The sequence below is a fragment of the Lygodium microphyllum genome, chromosome 12 (genome assembly GCF_053477565.2).
Source record: "Lygodium microphyllum isolate KBCC chromosome 12, Lygodium_microphyllum_v1.1.10, whole genome shotgun sequence".
NCBI lineage: Eukaryota > Viridiplantae > Streptophyta > Polypodiopsida > Schizaeales > Lygodiaceae > Lygodium > Lygodium microphyllum.
Genome location: NC_141146.1, coordinates 127,106,507 through 127,122,370, shown reverse-complemented (window position 1 = coordinate 127,122,370; position 15,864 = coordinate 127,106,507). Strand labels below are relative to the sequence as shown.

Sequence of the window (15,864 nt, the reverse complement as noted above, 5' to 3'; positions counted from 1 at the left end):
ATTAAGCACTAATTAGAGCAAGTATTAAATTTACACAAACTGAAAATACAAATGTTACCAATTAATCTTGGACAGTAGACTCCATGTTGACCCCTAAATGGGTGCCCCTTGCAGTATTTTTTTAGCTTCAATTAAAGTTGGAAAAAGTACACTGGAATTTAACTCCAACCTTCTTCAATTTTCCATAGCTCTCAAAATCAGCATTCCTTTCGGGGAAAGGGTGTGTTAACCCCAGTTCAAGACGGAAGAAAAAGAAGTCAAGAATGCGGATGCAACAGAAGAAGCAGGATGGAGAACAACTAAAAGTGCAAGGGCAGCTTCAAAAAGCAAGTCAAAGGCAAAAACACATTTTTAAATGCAAGGTGCCCCTAAAACTGTTGTAAAAGAGCACCAAGCTTCCTCCTGTGCAAATTGTAAAAGGTAGGTGGACATAGGTAAAGAAATAAGGCAAATAGAAGGAAATCGAAAAGAGGACCTTGCCACAATGGCCAGTCATGTAAAAAAGGGATGGGTGCCCAAGGGTTTTAGGGCATGTATAAAAGCAAAAAAGTGAATAGAGAAGCTCATTCTTAGGTGTGTGGCAAAAGTGGACTCTTTTTCTCTTCTCTTTGCTTCCTTTTATGTGCTTGAAAGGGGAGTGTGAGGGAGTGAGGGAGTGAGTGTGTGAGGGTGAGGGATCTTGGAGATGAAGCTCTCCATCATCTCCTCTTTTATTCTTCTCTCCTCTTCTCTTCTCTCGTCTCGCACGCGGCTATGGAGGATGGAGCTTGGAGGTGGAGGTTTGAGGATGCTTGAGCTTGCACCACGAATCGTGGAGCTACTGGTGTGCTTAAGAGAGGAGGCAACTCATTCGGGCATCGAGGTAAGCTCACTACACCTGGGTAGGACCAAAGGCGCATCGGCTAGGTGAGAGATAGCCATAGGTGCTCGCTTGAAACGCTTGAAGGGATAAGCGGTCTATGGGTCTTGGCGGTTGAGCGGTAAGCTCCCTCTACATTTTGGTTCCGTTGCCGGGACCAACGGATTCAAGCTTGAGTACTTGCGCGCTTCAAATCAAGCATCGAATAGGGTTCATTCCCGAACCGGTGCTCTTTATAGGTAGGAGATTTGGAAGTTTAATCTTCGAAGCAAGTAAGTATTTTGTGCTTTTGATGATTAGGCAAGTAGAAGAAATCATTTCAATACTTTACTTTTGATTTTTTATGCATTTAGAGTAGGTAGGATCAAGAAATCGAAGCGAAAAGCTTTAGGGTTGCTGCTGTAAAACAGGTCCAAATAGGGCACAGATCAAGAAAAAAAAGGGAAAAAAGAGTGCTTGAATGGATTTATGTCACTAAGAGTGATTGGAGAGGTCAAGCCTTAGCCGAGGAAGGGTTTATAACCCAAGAGGCCACGGGAGAGCTCATTTGCAACTGTGGCATTGTGTGTGTATGTGTGTGTGTGTGAGAGAGAGAGACTTATTAACCGCGTTGAATCGATCACTTCACCTAGGAGTTTTTTCGCATTGCAAGTATATATAACTCTTCCTCTCTGTCCAAAACTTTGATCTTGAGATGCGTGCTATATGTCTTGACCTAAATCATGCGATTTGATCGACTCATCGTCGTATCTGCCAAAACCACGTGCATTCGGCCCGTCTGAGTGACGGTGATTCTAGGTCGACATTCGGCCTCTACGATTCGGACCTACTAGGCTGAATTTGGATTTTTTCAAACTTTTAACCTATAGACCTTGACTGACCCAAACTATTGCCATGCAAACTCCCGAAGGCCATACAGACGCTTAAAACATCTTTCTAGTGTGAGAAACAAGAAAATTAGTGAAATACAGACTTAGAAGCTACTCTAGCCGACCAGGTAGTAGTCCAAGCCGCTAGAAGCACCAGAGCGAATCATAGATCCCCAAACAGATCTTGATCGAGCTGAACAACGCAGCGCAGACCCTAGGAGCAGTGAGAACTGCCAGAAACCAAACTTACAGCCTATCAAGCCAAATCTGTAAACAAGAGTGCGAGAGCCGCATAGTCACTTTACCTTCGCAATCGTACTGTTTTCCAACACTTGAAGTATACCTAAGAAAAGCTGAAGGCCTGATTGCGCACACTGCACGGAAAAGAGTACACACACACACTGAGTGACTATAAATTGAGAATTGTTTGTAATTAACAAGGAACGCACTCAAACGTAACCCCAAGTGTAGGACCAAGCAGAAGACGCAACAGAGAAGCCAATTGCAGTAAGGACAAACACCATTGGAGGAGTGGATCTACCCGATCTAATCAACCTCATCGACAGCCTAGTGAAGAGAGAGACCACTAACATGGTATAGACAAGCACTAACCACGGACGAGATGAAGAGCTCGACCTAGGCGGTTTCCCGACAGAAATCCAATGGCTAGTCGCCAATTACGATCTTACAGACCGGGACAGACCACCACGGTAGGACATCCGAGGATATCATAGCAGACCTACAACAAGAGAGGAGACTAGCGCGGGAAGCTTTGTAAGGCCTAGTGACCTACAATCAAGAACAGCAAGCCAGGAGCTTGCGGCAAAGTATGGAAGTGCACGAGATTCAGCAAGTGCTAGCCTTAGTAAACAAAAATAGGACAGGCTCTGATGCTGAGGGAAAGAGCGCTGGAAGGAGATATTACGCTGAGTGAGCTTCTCATGAAGCGACTGCTAGACAGCACTTCCACCCAGCGAAGCACCGCTGCAATGGCCACCTCATTGCTTGCAAGATTTGTTAGGAGTTACCCAGGGCTCCAAGAGCCAATCTAAAATCCTTGTAGTCGCAAAGCAACTAGATAAATACCAGCCAGACAACGATCCCTACAACTTTGTAGAGTAGTTCGAGCAGGTCTATGAAGCCATCGGCCTCATCGATCTTGCTCAACAATCACAAGCTTTCGGCCTATGCTTAGGCGATAAGGGAAAGACTTGGTACACCAGCCTAGATACCGCAGAGCGCAATGACTTGAATAACCTCAAGAATCTCTTCATTAAGAGATTCTTGGAGATTGGGTGCTCAGATAACCTAATCATACAACTCATGAACGTGAAACAAAGATAAGAAAGACATCATGGATTATGTGACCCATGTGAGGAGTCTCTTTAAGAGAATCCCAATGAATGAATGACCCACGGAGAGAGCGGTGTCCACAATCTTCATCAATGAGATACAGGGTGAATAACTCAACAAGGCCTTGGCAAGCAACTCAAGCTTGCAGCGAGACATGCTAACTAGGGTCTTTGAAGAGGCCATAAGGGTGGATGACCAACTCAAGGAGAGAAGCTCAAGCCTAATCGTACGACTCATAAACGTGAAACAGAGAGATAAGGAAGACATCAGGGATTATGTGACCCATGTGAGAAGTCTCTTTGAGAGAATCCTAATGAACGAAAGACCCACAAAGAGAGCGGTGTCCACAGTCTTCATCAATGGGATACGAGGTAAAGAACTCTACAAGGCCTTGGCAAGCAACTCAAGCTTGCAGCAAGACGTGCTAACTAGGGTCTTTGAAGAGCCCATCAGGGTGGATGACCAGCTCAAGGAGAGAAGCTCAAGCCGAGAAGAGCCTAACCCTAGAAACTCCAAGAGAGCTTCAATGTCAAGCGAAAGATTAGGCCCAAGTACTCAAGACAAAGGAAAAGGCACTAACCCAAGTCAAGAGCTAGCGAAGATGAAGATAGAGCTAGCCAAACTACAAGAGATGATGAGACGACCAACACGCCCTCACGTTCAATGTATGTACTGTGACGGAAACCACCTGCCAGTTGAGTATCAAGACCCTAGGTCCCAACCTCGCAAATTGCGGTAGGTTCGGCCACAATGCCATGCATTGCAAACTGCCAAGGAGACTTCCGTACTCACAACCTTACAATCAGTCTTACCTTGCGAATAGGCCACTAAACTTCTTTGGAAAGAGAGCCCCATTGGGTCTTCTGACACTCAATGACGCTAAACCAACCATTCCTAGGATGGAGATAACCTCCATAGGAATACCAAGACCACCTGGACCCTACGTAACCCATCCGCCGAGCGACGCTCCAGTCCACAATGTGGAGGAGCCGAACGACGAAGAACCTTACATGAGCCTTTACGTCTCATATGACGAAGAGGATAATCCGATCCTTATGGACTACAAACCAATACCGGTGTACCAGGATATATCTCCTCACGCTACCCCAAGAGGGAGCAGGCCAACCGCGACAAGGCAGATCTTAGATACGCCGAGTGTAAAATCACTCATCTCTTTGCTGATTGCCCTAGACGGAAACCATCCTCTAGTTCGGCAATCGTGGTATCAATCCCATTGGGTTTGTTTAGTATCGAGACACTCGACGGGGAAGCCAAACCCATTCCATTGCATGTCATGACCTGCGCACAGACGAAGCAAGCCGGCATATCATTGCCAGGGCCTAGCAACTTAGACATAGCCTCAATTGAAAAAAAGAGTCGTAGGCAAAGGAAAAAGAAACCAGATGGAAAGGTCACACTAAAAACGGAGTGCCACAACATTGCTTGCCGAAAAAAATGTGACAGACGCAAAGGCACAAACGTCGGCTCCAAAGACGGCTGAGAAGGGAAGTGTGAAGGTCAGGGAGTACCCCAACCCAAAGCGCCAACTCGAGGCCATCGAGAAAGTGAAGGAGTGGGTGAAAGAGGCCCAATAACACTCAAAAGACGCTAAGCCCATATTGGAAGATGAGATCGATGATCTCTCAAGCATAAGCACGCCAATCTCACCACCACAACCAAAATCGAGAGATGCGACTACACCACAAGCAGTGCTGCTTAGACATAGCTCGAATGCTATGGGCTAGCAAATCAGTCAAGGCCATTGGCCTGGAAATGTAGGATTTGGAGAAAAGCAAGCAACTAGCAACCTCCTCACCACACTAGTGACCACCCCTGTGACACTAAGCCTAGAAAACCTGCTTAGGTAGCATCCGACGTTGTGGCAAGAGCTGAAACTGTGGGTTGAAGGTTCAATGAAGCAAGCTGCCGCTGACTTATACGAACATGATGCAGAGACACAAATACCAGTCTGACGCTGCACTCAATGCCCAAATCCTTGCACGTCAAAGCTTTCTGGGAAGACACGGAAATGCATGTTGTCTTACCGGTCTTAGATATTGAAGATACCACAAGAAAGGAAATTGTAGATATGGGGGCAGGAGTTAGTGTGCTTAGCCACGCAGCACTCCATGCTTGGGGTAACCCGCCTGTTGAGAATGCTAGGTTTAATGTCACGCTAGCTAACAGAATGAAGGTAAGGTCATTCGGAATACTAAAGAGCTGGCCCTTGAAGATCGCAGGAGTCCAATTCTCCGTTGACTTTATAGTCATTAAGGGGGTGGACTATGACACCCTGCTAGGCCGGCCCTGGATGCGCAATGCACAGGTCATAGAGGACTGGGGTAATAGTCTAAGCTTCTTAGGCAATAGAACAGAAGTAGTAAGGGTAGAGATGGACACTTGGAAGACGACATCAGTCGACCTAGATGCCATCTCAGCATGACGCCCAAATTAGAAAATCTTACAGCCCGTTGACTAAGTATATCCCTTGTCCAAAAGATGAGCGAGATTGGATGCACATGCTAGCCACTATTGATCTGTCATTCTCAGACGGTGAGGAGTATGAGCAAGCTACTAAGGCAGTCGGTAAGCCCAAAGACAAACCTTCAGTGCTAATCTGCATGATGGCTAAAAGCTCATACGAACAACCAAACCTTGTCAAATTCCAAATCCCTAACAACAAGTGAAAACTCCTTGAGATCCTAGAGCATTTGGCAAACAAGCTAGCAAGCAACCCAGCCGCTAACCTTAAACCTTTCCAAGATCTCTTAGATAAACCTAAGTGATGATGGACCAAAGTGCACGACTTAAACTTGATGTACAATTGGGCCTTAGTCACCGACAAAAAGGAGTCGTATCAAGACTTAGGAGATGACGAGCAGTCGGATGAAGATAGCGCTAATGATGAATACAAGGACTGCGTTCCTTTAGTGACCAAAGCAAAGGAGAGATGGATACCATAGAATACGACACTGAGGGACAAGTGATAGAACATATATGAGTAGACTCCAAACCAAGTAAGAAGGTTTTTAGAATCAAGAAAGGAGTCACGCGCATGGATTGCGACTACACATGGTTGGAGCACATAGAAGCGATAGATTACGAGCAAGCAGGTCTAGTCCGACCAAGTGCCGCACCATTATTCAATACGGATTCACCCTCTAAGCTGCAACCTCCAGGAGAAACTCCCTCTTCTAGCGAAAATGGAGAGTTCGATTCTAAGTCGAAAATAAGCTCAGATAGTGATCACGAAATACCTCAACCTCCTAAGACTAGACGCACCAAAGGGGACCTACCCGTTCACCTAAGGCGCCAAAGGCTGAAGAAGGAAAGAAGGTAGCAGCCCAAGGAGCCACATGCTGGTGAGCAAAGAAAGCGGCAAAACCTACCAAAGCAATTCACAATGTTCAAAAAAGGCCATAGGGTAGTGATCTTGTTGGGAGCGAAACGCCAAGGGCAAGCCAGCGAACCAATAGAAGGTCCTGCCAAGGTCAAGGAGCTCGATTTGGCCAAGGAAGGAGAGACACCCTGACTTGTCTTTATGGCCGAAGACTTGATTGAGGAAGAGAAAGCAAGTCTCATTGCTCTTTTGCGAGAATATATAGACGTGTTTACTTGGTCCCTCAATGAACTAAAAGGGGTAGATCCGAGTGTAGTGACTCACAGCATACCCATGACATCCAATGCAATGCCGTTCAAGCAGCAACCGTATCCAATGAATCTCAAGCACACTCACACAGTGAAAGAAAATTGGTAAGCTATTGAGAGCACAATTCATTTACGAGATTGAGCATACGAACTAGGTCTCACCCATAGTGATCGTGCTGAAAAAGAACGAAAAGATCAAAGTGTACATCAACTACAAGAAGGTGACTGCTACTACGAAGAGAGACAATTATCCATTGCCATACACTGAGCACATGCTCGAGAGAGTGGCTGATAAATAAGCCTACAATTTCCTGGACGGCTTCTCAGGATACAATCAGGTGCAAGTGCATCCTGACGATAGGCATAAGACTGCATCCGCCACTGAGTGGAGTGTCTTCGCCTATATAGTCATGCCCTTTGGATTGACTAATGCAACAGCTACCTTCTAGAGACTCATGTGTGCTATCTTCAAAGACAAGCTTAAGAAGGAGTTATAGGTTTTCGTAGATGATTTGTGTGTCCACTCTATATGGAAGGAATACTTAGATAAGCTCCGAGCAGTCTTTAAACGATGTCAGTTATATCGCCTCTTGCTGAACCCCTTGAAGTGCTAATTCTGGGTGAAGCACAAATGCATCCTAGGGCACATGGTGTCGAAGAACAGCATTGTCATGGACTTCTCGAAAGTTAGGATTATTGTCGATCTTCCACCACCATCCGATCACAAGGGAGTTCAATGCTTCCTAAGCCACACGGGATACTATTGGCGATTTGTGTTGAACTATGCATTGATTGCTAGACCTCTATACAAGTTGCTGATTATATTCGAGTGGACCAAGGAATCCCAACACACATATGAGAAATTGAAAAAGGCTCTAACCATTGCACCAATTCTACAATCCCCAGACTGGACAATCACCTTCCACGTTCACATCGAAATTCGTTGTGGGAGCTGTGTTGTACCAACCTGGTGAACACAACCTAGACTATCTAGTGAGCTTTACTAGCAGACAACTCACGAATGCAGAAATGAATTACTCAACAATAGAGAGAGAGGGGTTAGCCATGGTATTTGCTATAAAGAAATTTCGGTATTATCTTTTGGCAATGCCTTTTACCTTCTTTGTTGACCATCAGGCATTACTTTATATTGTTAATAAACCTTGCACTACGGGATGCATTGCTCAATGGTTACTTCTGCTTTTAGAATTTGACTTCTCCGTGGTGGTACGCAAAGGGAAGCAGCATTACATGGCTCACCATATGTCTCGCATACACACAAGAGAAGCCACTAGACAAGGCATCCCGAACGAATTGCCAAATGCGCATCTTTTTCACTTGTCTAGCGAGAGAATTTTATTTAGAGTTGATTTGACGCCATATTGGACAGACGACGTAGTCCAAGTGCTTGAGAACGACCTATCAAGAAGGCCTAACTTAGGTGACTCATCCTTAAAATCCAGCCCAATTAGTTGATAGCAGGCCAACTTTATAGACTGGGGCAAGACAGGTTGCCAAGTAGATGTGTGTGCGAACATGAAATGCATGGCATACTGACAAAGGCACACGGCGGATTGCAAGAGGACACTTCAGCAGAGATACGACAGCCCACAAGGTACTGCAGTCTCAACTGTGATGGCCTACTTTCTTCTGAGATGCAGCATGATTTGTAAAACATTGTGCCGAGTAACAACGGACCAAGCTCCCGATCCGCAAGGATAAAATGGAGCTAACCCCTATCATTGCAAGACGGGCTTTCGAGAAGTAGATAATTAACTTCATTGGGCCGATTAGTCCTACGGCACAATATTCACAAGCCAAATATATCATCGTTCCCACGAATTATCTCAAGAAGTGGACTCAAGCACAAGCAACTCGAAAAAACGACGCTAGAAACACTGCCAAGTTCTTATGGGAGCAGGTGATCTTATGATTCGGCTGCCACATTGAGCTGGTTAGTGACCAAGGCACGCACTTCATTAATAAAGTGATCGCTCACCTCCTGTCTACCTTTCTAATCATCCATCGAAAGTCTCCGTCTTACTATCCTCAAACGAATGGCCAGGCTGAGTCTACTAATAAAATCTTAGTAAACGTCCTGACCAAAGTAGTCTCTATTTCGCGCAACGACTAGGATAACAAATTGATAGCAGCCTTGTGGGCCTACCGCACAACCTATAAAACGGCTATAGGACAGACTCCCTTTAGGTCGACCTATGGGATTGAGGCAATTCTACCCGTAGAGTTCTTCGTTCCTAACTTGAGAATCGCCCTTCAAGAGAGATGGGATGGAAGGGAGGTATGGACATAGCACGTAATTGAGCTAGAACACCTATCGGAAACTCGACTTCTAGCCACCCACGCACTGATATGTGAGAAGGCAAGATGCAAAAGCTGGTTTGACAAGCATGTCAAGCAACAAGATTTCGAACAAGGAGACTTAATACTCTTGTACTCAATCAGGGGTCATAAACAGAAGATGAAGTTTAAAGGGCTAGGGCCTTTCAGAGTCTGCCCCATCAGCAAAACCGGTAATGTGGAACTCGAAACCCTAAAGGGAGAGGGCATAGGCTTCTTCAATGGCAATTGATCAAGAAGTACTATCCTCCCACACACCCATTACATAAGCCTCCAATGCTAGAGGTCACCTGTCAACGTATGAATGGTCACAATTACAGAGATTGAAGATGAGGTTGAGAAAGCAGAACTAGCTTACCTAAGCATAATGGTCACTGCCAAGCGCACATCCACCCTCAATGCACTAATCCATGAGGAAGCTTTAATATCCTAACTCACGATCATTGCACCCAAATTGGAAAACCGCAATTACAACCTACTAACGCCAAACTTAGCCTATTTGGGAGCCAATCATATGCACTTTTGGGAAAGTGCAAAGTAGCAATCTCTATCAAGTCTGAGAGCATACCAATGATCTTCTATGTGTTGCCAAACACTAAAGATGCAAGTATGGAATCACTGTTAGGACGCACATCTAAAAAGCGAGCTCATTGCAATGTCAACTATGAGTCCCAATATATTCACCTCGTCATAAGCAACGTACGTATAGTCACCACTTTTAGCAAGGTTTATGCGACTCCTTCAAAGTCTGCAAAGCCACCGGCAAAGAAACCCGTCGTCAAGTCTAAGAAGGGGGGTAGTGAACTATCACAATCCGCCAAACCTCAACACAGGCAAAACACTAAAGCCAAAGCTGAGACCTATAAACCAAAGCTTCATTGGATACCTAAACATCAAGGCCCGCCACCTAGGAGCAAACTCCCACGATCCTGCAAGACTAAAAACCCACACTTAAAACCTAGAGGGCCAAGACGAAACTACCAACATCAACGAACAGTCAAGCCGCAATGGGTCTCCAAGACCTTATTGCAAGCTCAAGGCTATTACCAGGGTAATACATGGATATGGGTACCTAAAGCCAAGATGGTCAAGGACACTACTCAAACATCACCATCAAGCTTGACCACCCAAAGCATCAAGATGAATTAGGCACACATGCCACGAGAGACTCAAGCTGCGAAACCCATAGAACCTCAAAAGCCTAGGCCAGCAGAGCCTAAACCGAGCTATTGACAAAAACTACAGCCTGCTACTCACAAGCTGCCTCAACCCAATCCAACTTGTGCCCTTAAGGCCTCAAAAGCATCTAATAGTGCGACACCTGCAGCTCCAACCAAGCCTGTCAAACAAGAGGCCAAGCCACAACCTCAAAAGCAACCCAAGCTCCAACAATCACCTGCTGAACTATCTAGTTCAGTCAAAACCCAACCACCGATCGGCATTACACTCTAATGAGCAGAGATCAATTCTAACCTTGGCCACAGACTTAGCGGAGAATACAGGGAATGACTTCATTGCTTGCCTTAGACGCTTGGATACTACCTTTATGACACTTGTTAAAAGCTATGACAGGCTGGATTTAGGTCTTTTGGACAAGCCTATAGCGACAGAAGTGCGTACACTCCCTTGTTCTTGGGATGAATCGGAATTTGTATTCGTTAAGGCTTCCAAAGCAGCTGAGGAGCTAATTGCCACTGAAATCTCCAAAGAACACGCACGAAGGCAACGCTTCATTACGTCCTATGACAAGAGCATTGTCCTTGCCACAGACCAAGAAATCGAGGAGTTAAAACAACTTGCTAACACCGACTCCTCTTTCTTGAAAAAATGGTATGCTCTCCGACTTCAATGGGAGCTAGAGGGCTACCAAATCATGATTAATGCGGAAAGAGCAAAGTATGGCCTTTTCCTCGAAAACCACGCCTATAACCAGCTCAAGTTCCAAAGCATCCACAATATTGCAGAGGTGGTGGCCAAGAAAGAGGATGCCAAAAAGGTTGTGGAGCAATGCAACCTAGCCAAGTACCTCAAGAAATTTGGACAGGAGCCTAACCACACCAAATATGTGGAATTTTTTAGGACCTACAACCCTGACAAGGAATGTGGAACGGTGACTGTGGAAAGGGGAGAAGGAGCTAAGCAAGTGCAAATTCAGCTCAGTAAGGCCTTGGTGGAGAAGGCACTGGGTCTAGAATCCAAGGTGGAAAGGAGACAGAAGCGGGACGTTTATGCCTTCCTAAACATGAAGAAGAAGCAAGTCTTGACAAATGATGGCATAAGTATTCAAGACATCCCCGACCTAGAAATCAGAATGCAAGCAAAAGTCGTCCATTCACTCTTTTCTAGCCAAAGATACAACTCCCTCATGCACAGAATCAGTGTGCCCATGCTGGAGAGCTTGGCAGCTTACTCATTGGATGAAATAGACTGGAATGGCTACGTGCAAAAAACCATCGATCAATCCGCTAAGGCAGTAGCTTTGAGAAACAAGCCGACTAGTGGAGAATCCCCAACATCAAAGGGAGCTGAGAGAAAGAAACCGTTGTCCAAAGCCTCATTCATCAGGTATGGGAGAATTTTGACTACTCTCATCCAAGAAGCAGTAAAGGAGGTGCAGAATGGAGAGAAAGGAGCTGATCAAACCCAAGAAAAAGACGACGCAGGAGAAGGGAGACTTGCAAAAAGCTAAGAAAGAGTCGAAGAAAGAGTCAAACCAAAGGAAGAAAAAAAAGAGAAAGAAGAGTCTGAGAGACTAGAAAAATAATCAAAAAAAGCTCAAGAGGATAGAAAAAGAAAGGCTGTTGAAAAGCAGGAGGAATTGAAGAGAAAGAAAGAGGAGGACATCACGCCAGCTATGCGCTTGTCCATCGAACAACAAGGCAGACAAGACAAGCTAGGTGCCTTGAGCCCGCGAAGAGATGAAGACCCAAGCTCGAGTGCACATGTACCAAAAATTACACCACCTATAGTCATTGAAGGCAAGGGCAAAGGCCCCTATTGACCCCATCCCACCCCTCTTGATACACACCACTGCAACAGCAATGCCTACTCAAGGTACCCCGACCACTGTAGATGCCAACAATCTCATGGCCTGGGTACAGTACTTTGTCAATAAGGAACGAACACAGGAGAAGAGTGTGGAAACAACTACTGTTGGGCAAAAGAGACCGGCAGCAACAAACGCCGAGCCAAGACAGGATTCAAAACGACAAAAAGTGAAAACCTCCACAACTCCCATCCCTACAACAAAGATGCCAACTACTAACTACGATGAGTATGTCAAAGAGCTGCTCTCGCACAGTTAGAGAAAGCTAAGGAGGAGAAGAAAATAGCAATGGCCAAGTTGAAAGCTGAGAAGGAGTCAATGGCTGTCTTCTAGCTGGAGAAAACCAGACAGGTGGCCATGTGTCAAAAGGAAATATATGAGCTGAGAGAAAAGCTCAGAGCAAAGGAAGGAGAAGACAAACGATGGGAGGTAAGGCTGGCCAAAGAAAAACAGAGCTTCATGAGGATACAGCAAAATGCTACAGAGCTAGGAGAGTTACGTAAAGAACTACAAGCGGAAATGGCAAATCTCAAGGATGCCACGGCAACACTAAAAACATATAGACAAGAGCAGACCCTCAAATTGCGCACAGAAATAGAAAACCTAAAACAGGAAGCAGCCTCAGATCAGGAGGAGCAATAGAGACTAAAAAGAGAAATTGAAAATCAAGAGCCTTTGGCTCATGGTACTCACTCAGAGGCAAGGGAAAGGCCTTGAGGAATTGAAAAAGAGAGCTGAAAGCTAGGCAAACCACAACGAGAAAAGGGAAAACCTTGGCACGCTATCTGGCTCAAGTAGAAAGAGATAAAGTGCTAGCTGAGAGCAGAGCAAAGGCCCCCCAAGTGGGCTTTGAAACCCAGCAATGCGCCTTCCTCAACACCTTATTGAACATCACTCAGACAAAGGAAGAGGAGGCTGTAGACACCATAAAGAAAAAGCTAGGGATTGCACACAGGGCCCTGCCAGCAAGCCTGCATATGCCACCACAACCCATGGGAGTCAGCTTAACCCTTGAAGAGCAACAAAGATACCTATGGCAAGCAGACTTAACAGCACAGGAAATAGATACACTAGGGTTCAAGGAGCAGCCCTGGGAGACTAGCAAGGAGAGGGGGCAGGACCAAGCTTTGAATTGGGACCTCAAGAAGAGGAACTGGTCCCACAACCTCCTTCCCCACCACGGCCAGAAAACCAGCAACAAGCAAACGCCTCCGTAGAAAGAAAGGCTACAACTAAAGAAAAGAGGAAGCAGATGGTGGAGGAAGCACAATGGAGACTGAGTGCTAAACCAGTTGTAAGCCCATCCACACCTATCCCACAAAGTCAAGACGATCTCCCATCAAGCTTTCACACTAACTTAATAATCTAGGAACAACAGGAAACTACTAGAAATCCCTTCGATCTTAGTTTCCAATTCCCCGCCAACTTGCACAGGATTCTGCCAATCAAGGTGGTGGAAGAAGTGATTAGCATCGGAAGTAGGCTCGGAGACAAATGGCTAGCTAAAAGAGAACAAAACCCCACCCTATGGGGCACAGAAGATACCGAGTTTTGGCTGAATAAAGTTTTTTGAAGTACCTAGATCTGTACCTGGCTATGAGTGCCAACCCATATGGAGAATACGCATCTGTAATGCAAATATGGACACTTGGCTGGCTTTTTGTAACCCCCTACCCTTCGAGCGAAACAACCCAACGTTCATGCTGTATCCTCGAAGAGTGGGAGTGGATTTTGACCCCAATGTCCACGGCCGATACAACTTCCCTATAATCTACAATGCTTGTACTAAGCCTGAAGAAGCCCTTGTCTTCACGAAGATTTGGATGACTCTATAGTACGCTTTGTAAATGAATTCTCCTCTTGCCCCAACCCTGCTTTCATCACTACATGTAATTACCTTAGATTACTTAGGCAAGATCCCACTCCACAAGAATCCAGCCTTCCAACCCTCTATTTTGATCCCAATGCCATAGATAGTTGCACCATGACTCGATTAATTATGCGAGCTGCTCTTCTCCCTTCATTTTGCTCTTCCCTCCTCGAAGATATGAATGATAGCCGCTTTACGCGTTGCAATTATCCATTTCTTTCTACAACCACTTTGCAAGTCTGTCTGAACCTCAAAGGGTACTTGCACATTTGACAATTCTTGAATAAATCTCTTAGGCTCCCATCTCCACCCCACTCAGATGTGACAAAGACTAGCTCTCGTCATGACTATGCAATTCAAAAAAAAAAACAAAAAAAAACAAAAACAAAGAGGAAAGAGAAGCACCTCAAGAGCAAAGCAGTTAGACCACCTCACTTCACATAGGCCACAAGCATTGCATCTAGGGGTTCTCAAGTTAGGTGCGTCCAATGGCTTCAGTCGGCCAGCTCCATCCCTAACCCTATGGCTAGACTATCATGAGAGGATATGGCTACTCTACCCAAAATGAAACATGGAAAGTACTGCAAATGGGGAGATGTGGGGCTAGGCTACTCTATTAAAAATGCAATGAGTGAGGAAGACCAATAACAGGCCCCTGTTTACAATGAGCCAACTGGCTCCTTAGTAAACTAAGACACTTGAGTCTCATGTGAATCAACCTTGATTCTTGCACATTGACTTTCAACTCAAATAACTTTACATTGAGTTATTTGTTCTGACTTCTGAAACTTGGGATTTGCTCAGAATAACTGCGTAAATAGCCTATGTGCAACTGACACATAGACTGATTGTAGCCTCTAGTCCAGACAAATGTCCATGTCACACCCGAAATAGGGTGCACATGAGAGAGAAGCACTAAGGGCATTCTACATCTGTACCAGGCTACTACCTTTAAGGTCCACTAGTGGTTGACACAGTGCAAGAAAGACTTGAGAGGGTCCTACATCCTTCAATAGAGCATTACGCTAACCTTTCACTGCGTGTGCTGCAGTTTTGCCTTTGTAACCTCTGTACTGCAAGGTCTTGTCATAATACATCAGGATTGTCTAATGACCTAGGATGTGACAAGTTTGTCTGCCAAGCCCTACTACACAGTAATGAACAGCAGATGGTTAGGTGCAACCCCATTAAGCAAAAGAGGCTCACAGTCAACTATTACAAATAGAGGATAAGTCCCCCTTTTGTGATGACACAACTCAATCCCACAGAGGACACATTCACCCAACACAGACATGTCTCTTATCCAGGACATCATGGCTGTTGTAGTTCCACTTTGTCTCATGCTTACATCCTTGTTCTCGTGTGAGTTTTTGTGCGGTCAGTCCCAGCTCCTTCATTGGTTTAGCCTAACAAGCAAAGGATGTGTCCATGGTGGAAGACTCAAATTCCTGAAACGTCAAGCAATTCAAGAGACCATACACCTTTGAGATTGGGCCCTCACATCAGTTATTCAGACCCCATGCTGTGTTGATTGAGGCTTCTCCTCTCTTTTATACAATATGAGTTTAGTTTTCAGGTTTACACATGTTAAGAGCTTGCTGTATATTCATAAGCAGGTTTATTCTGGAGATCCAGATTGCTTGAAGCACAGAACAATAAGGTAGAGCATATATAGCCTATGATGTACTCACGAAGAGGGAGAGGGTGAGGAAAGATTTGAGATGGGCAAGTAACCAGGCAAGTAACCAACAGCTGATTGGCACTTGAGAAACAAGTAACATGCTTACAAGGATTCAAGCTACAAATGATCTATGTGCTACTAAGCTCAGATCCAGCCAAGACACCTTCAGGAATCAGGACT

The 15,864-nt window shown here is 45.3% G+C and overlaps 1 protein-coding gene across 1 annotated transcript in view; it reads right to left on the bottom strand.

The window, feature by feature from the left end:
- The window catches only part of LOC148028241 (ARM repeat superfamily protein), an 82,895-nt gene that overhangs the window by 41,638 nt on the left and 25,393 nt on the right, over positions 1–15,864 (bottom strand). The gene's annotated exons all lie outside the window — the stretch shown is intronic.